Consider the following 5,698-nt stretch of genomic DNA (forward strand, 5'->3'; position numbering starts at 1 on the left):
GTGAATTATTAAAAATTAAAAGAGAACGTTAAGTATTGGGGTAGGGCATGGTGAGGGATCCAGACTTGGAGGAGGAGGGGGGCTAGGGGTAAACTTGGCAAAAATGTATCCTATGCATGTATAAAATACTCAAAGAATAAATAAAAAATATGGCTGCAAGCATAGCACTCAGGCTCTTACTTCCACAGATCTTCAGAGAAACGAGGAATGTTAAGCATTCAAGATTGTCTTTCCAATGGGAAAGATGTAGAAGCAAACCCTTTTCTTCCATCCAGAATGCTGGGAATCGGAAGTGATTGATATCCTGGTGATCTGTACTTTCTGTTGGGCCAGGCCTTATCAAGCTCCTACAACCAGGACCAGAGGTGGCTAAGAGCCAAAGTCCTCTACACAATCTGTACCATTGAGACCTGGCCAGAGCCTTCCCTAGGCCCTTAAGCTATACAGGCAGCCTATCTCAAGAACCCATCTTCTTGGAAGAAGTGGCCGGTACCCTGAATTGAGCTTCAATGTAATTATGCTTCCTTGTACACCGGGGATTATATTGTCATGCCCAAAATTTGAGAGACTCCTCGAACAGACCACCCAAGAGCCAAGTCCAAATGCAACGACAGGGAAGTCTTTATTACAGGTTCGAACCCAGACCACCCCTCCCATGCACTGGCACAGCAGATGCAGGGAAGTGGCCTCAAGTCTCAATTGAGAGGGCTTTTTTTTTTTTTTTTTTTTTTGTATGTAGGTTTTAGATAAAGAAATGGGCTTTACAGTATATGATTGGATGGCATGTGGGCAGAAAAGCTGCAAGCAGGGAGTTACAAGCCTTGGCATTTCATGGTTGGGTAACAGGTGTAAGGGCAAGTTGACCTATAGAAAAGATTGGTTGAAGCAGTCACAGGAGCATTAGAAACTTTGGCCTGGCTTCTCCTAGTTGGTTGTTGCTATGTGCCAGACCACCTACTGGTCAGCTTGACCAGCAGAGAGTATATTTGGGCTTTCCCAAGGTGAGCTGACTGTGTTGCTAGGGAATATTTTTCTGTTTAGACTTGTTTGTGGTTTTTCTGGAATCTGGGTTCAGCCCTTGGCTAGGTTTAACACAAAATGGAGTTTCTTTTTCAAAATGAAGTTTGTCTGATCCTTTCAATACTATACCATTAAACCAGGAAACTTCTCCCTGCAAATTATACTGGGCTTAAATTTGTTGGGAATAAACTGTCTGATAGTGGATGCTCCACAGTCTTCATCCAGGTTCATGAGGTGAATCTGAACCAAGTTTTCATTCTCATCTCACCGTGGTTTGCTTCTCTGACTGATACCTGTAGATACCTCATGAAAAATAAAAATAAAAAATAAAAATAAAAATAAGGTGAGCCATGTGTGCTGTCACATGCCTTTAATCTCAGCAATTGGGAGGCAGAGGCAGGCCTGGTCTACAAAGGAAATTCCACAAGAGCCAAGACTATTGGTTGTCTTAAAAATAACCTAAATAAATAAATAATAAGGTGCCTGCACACACACACACACACACACACACACACACACACACACGATGAACATAGAATACTTGATCCAACAGAAGTCATGCTTTAATCCCTCCTCTCCTTACTGTTTGGTCCCTACCTGCTGCAGGGTGTGGCTGGCATACCTGCCCTCTACCCTGAATTCTTCCCTCCCTCCCTCTGCATGGTGGAGAGAGCTGCAGCTTCAAAACAAACAAACAAACAAACAAACAACAATACCCTGCACATGCCTGTTATCCCAGCACTCAGGAGGCAGAGGCCAGCCTGGTCTACAGAGTTCCAGGACAGCCAAGGCTACACAGAGAAGCCCTGTCTTGAAAAACAAAACAAGTGAACAAACAAAGAAAAACAAAACAAAACAAAAAACCAAATAACCCTGCATTTGTTTATATATTATAACTTCCTCTTTAATTATCTCATTCGGCCATTTCAATTACTTATCATCCTGCTCATCTGAACTTCAAAGTCCCTAGTCCAGCCACTTGTGCCCATTGCTCCTGCCCTAGGTCAGTAGAGGAAATCCCGCAACTTTGTAATGTGGCATCTGCAAAGACTGACATTTCCAGTTGGTGGTTTCCGCCATCCATTGGCAATCTACCGTCTCATCCACATCTTAACTCAGCAGCCTGGGTCGAAAGCAGAAATGGACTAATTTATCTTGGACTTATATTTTAGAAGCCAGCTGAGGAGGTTTGGGGGCAGAATAAACTTGCATGGAAGGAAAACAAAGTCCACGGAGTGAGGTGGAGCTGCTGGGGCTGATGTGGTCTGGGTGGGGCCCTGGCTCTAAGAAATGAGACCAAGGTGAGGGACTGCTCATCTTCCTGAGCACCAAAGTCCAGAGTTCTGCAGAGTTCACAGACTGTGGGTGCACCTAACTGGGCTGCCTGGTGTCTGAAAGAGGCCTAATTGGAGATGGTGCCAGATGCCTTGCCTGGCTCTTGAGCTCAGGGCAGGTGGAAAACAAGCAGCTTCCTGGGAGGGTTCAGAGGGACGAGGGCATCAGGGCAGAAGCCAGGCTTGGAAAGGCAAGGGCGGTGTAAGGATGTCATCTGAGAATCCAGTCTCCACTCAGCCACGCTCTGCTGCAGCCACAGTGAAGGGACTCTGGCCAGCGGGAGCATGCTGAGCCTGCCTCCAGCAGGCTTGCCCTTCTCCGATATTCCCTCTGCCTTGCTAGAAACTGTTAGATTACATTCCTAAAGCTAGCCACCAAGGTGGCCACTTCCCTGCCCCCCATCCCCCACCCCAAGGCTGACCACCAAGGTCCAGCTATTGAAATATTGAAGTCCAGCAATCAAAAGCCCATTTGTGGCTCACCAAATTAACATGCCCTATTAAAATTAAATACCTCATTCTAACACTGCCCACCCACCCCCCTTTACCTTTATAAACCGCCAATTTCCTATGTGTCATGCCTGTCTCCTCTCTATCCAGTGGCAGGCCTTTGTTTTTCAGGACAAATGTCCCTTCCCCCTTCTCCCTCATCCTCTATCTCTTGTCTTTGTCCCTTATCGCTGCCCTCTGTTCCTCTGGGACAAATAGATCTCCTTTGAGCTGAGAACTTGGTCTTGAGTGTTTTGAGCCAACTTCAAGGTCCCTACACCCAACATGATACCCACAGGTACTTTCTGAGACACTGTCTGGGAGTCCTTACTCAGACTTCTTGGTGCCAGACTCTCTGACCTAGGAAGTGAGTTACCATCAAAGGGAGTGTTGGTGGCCACACAACAACCCCTTCCGTCTGAATCAGAGAGCCTGGTCATAAGCTTGTGCCGAGAAACTTCTCCCAGCCTCAGAAAACTATAAAAAAGACACCCATTTCCGCCTTTCATCAGAGCTCCTGCCATGCTGTCTCTGGTGCTGGGACCTGAAAGCCCCCTACACTGTCTGCCCACAGCATTAATAACTCTTCCAACAAACCCCTTACTCCCCCATAATCCGTCTTAGTGCCCCCTTGTGAACTCCCACTCCAAAGCCCAACAGTAAGGAAATGTGGGGAGCAGTTTGGGATGCACTTGGAAGAGGAGGACAGAGCTGGGAATGCCAGAGCAGTGTGGAGGGCTGGTGGACAGTGGGGTGGGGAATCACATGAGGATTTTTTGTTTGTTTTGTTTTTTTGGTCCTTACACACACACACACACACACACACATACAACACACACACACAAACCAGGGTTTCTCTGTGTAGCCCTGGCTGTACTGGAACTTACTCTGTAGACCAGGCTGGCCTTGAACTCACAAAGATCCACCTGCTTCTGTCTCCCTAGTGCTGGGATTAAAGGCGTGCTCTACCAATGCCCAGCGCCATGGATAGGAAACTTGCAGAGCTTAGCGCTGGAGCAATCTAGGCTCAAGGTTTGTAAGATCAGGTTTTAGACTTTTCTATGCCAACAAAGGCATTGGGTAATAGTTCAAATCCTTGTACTTGTTTTTTTTTTTTTTTTTTTTTTTACAACTTGTTTAGCAGTCTGTTAAATATCACCTTGGTGATAAGGTAATTCACCCCAGCAGAACCAGCTTGGTTGGGTCTAAATTAGAGCAGAGGTGAGTGATATAATTGGAGGTGTGAAAGATTCAGAAAATGACTTTGGTCTGGGCTCAGCCTCCCCAGACTCAGTACCAGTGGAGGGCACCAGGCTCCAGGCTGGACAGGTGGCCAGAGTTTTGTATTCTTCAAGTTCTGTACTGTTGTTTCCTAAGGCCTAGCTGGGAGTGTTGCTCAGTGGTGAAGAAGTATTTGCTTAGCCTGCCGGAAGCTATAGGTTCATCTTCAGCACAAAGAAAATAAGAGAAACAATGACTAAGACCTGGTACTTTAGTAGACAATGAAAGTATTTATTTTAAAGTCTTATTATGGTTAAAAAGGTAATATATTTGTGGAAGTATTTGGTTTTGTGTGTGTGTGTGTTGTTGTTATTGTTTTGTTTTTGGACACAGGGTTTCTCTCTATAGCTTGGCTATCCTGGACTCGATCTGTAGACCAGGTTGGCTTTGAACTCACAGAGATCCATCTGCCTCTGCCTCCCAGAGTACTGGGATTACAGGTATGCGCCACTGCACCCAGCTTGTGGAAGTATTTCTAAAGTGTGGAAAAACCACAGAAAAGAAACATTCTGTCATCCAAACATGTATACTATTAATGCCAGGCATTTAATTATTTCTTCCAACATTTCCCCCTCCCCTGCTCCCCATTGTTTAACCATTTCTTCATTCAATCATTTTTTTGGGGGGTGGGGGTTTCTTTTTCTTTTTTCTTTTTTCGGTTTTTTGAGACAGGGTTTCTCTGCGTAGCCTTGGCTGTCCTGGACTCGCTTTGTAGACCAGGCTGGCCTCGAACTCACAGCGATCCGCCTGCCTCTGCCTCCCGAGTGCTGGGATTAAAGGCGTGCGCCACCACACCAGGAGCTCAACCATTGTTTATTAATAATTAATACTCAAACTGCTTATGGTTTTGTTTATTTGTTTTGAGATAGGGTCTCATGTAGCCCAGGCTGGTCTCAAATTTGCTATGTAGTGTGAGAGTGTACTTAATTACATTAATCTCACTGGTATTCTGTAATTGAGATGTCACATAATCTGTACTGATATGTTAGATGGAAAAGAGTATCACATCATTGCCTTAATTAATACTCTTTTCTTAAGAATTAAAATGTTTTGTTTGTATGCATAGTGTGCATGGGCGTGCATCTGTGTATGTGCGTTTGTATTTCTGAGTGAGTGCATGCATGTGCCATGGTGCAAGTGTGGAGGTCTGACAACAGCTTTGACTATCCTTGTCCTTCGCCTTGCTTGGGACAAGCTTGTTCACCAATGCACATGCCTGGGTAGCTGGCCCATAAGTTTTGAGTTTTTTTTTTTTTTTTTTTCCCTTTCAGATCCCCATTTACCCAGATGCATGTGACCACACCCCACTTTACATGGCTTCTGGGGATTCAGACTCTGGGCTTCATGTTTGCAAAAAGTGCCTTACCCACTAAGCCATCTACCTGGCCCAGTACATTATCTTGGAAGTTTATCAGCCTCAGTTTCTCTTTTGGGACTATATGTTTTCTGGAGATGGATCTTGCTAGGATTATAGGTGTGTATTACCCCACCTAACAACTCACCATGTATTTATTGACCACTTACTGCATTCTGTGAGCATCTGAGAGTACATGTGCCCATTGCTGGAGATCGAG

The sequence above is a fragment of the Acomys russatus genome, chromosome 25 (genome assembly GCF_903995435.1).
Source record: "Acomys russatus chromosome 25, mAcoRus1.1, whole genome shotgun sequence".
Lineage (NCBI taxonomy): Eukaryota > Metazoa > Chordata > Mammalia > Rodentia > Muridae > Acomys > Acomys russatus.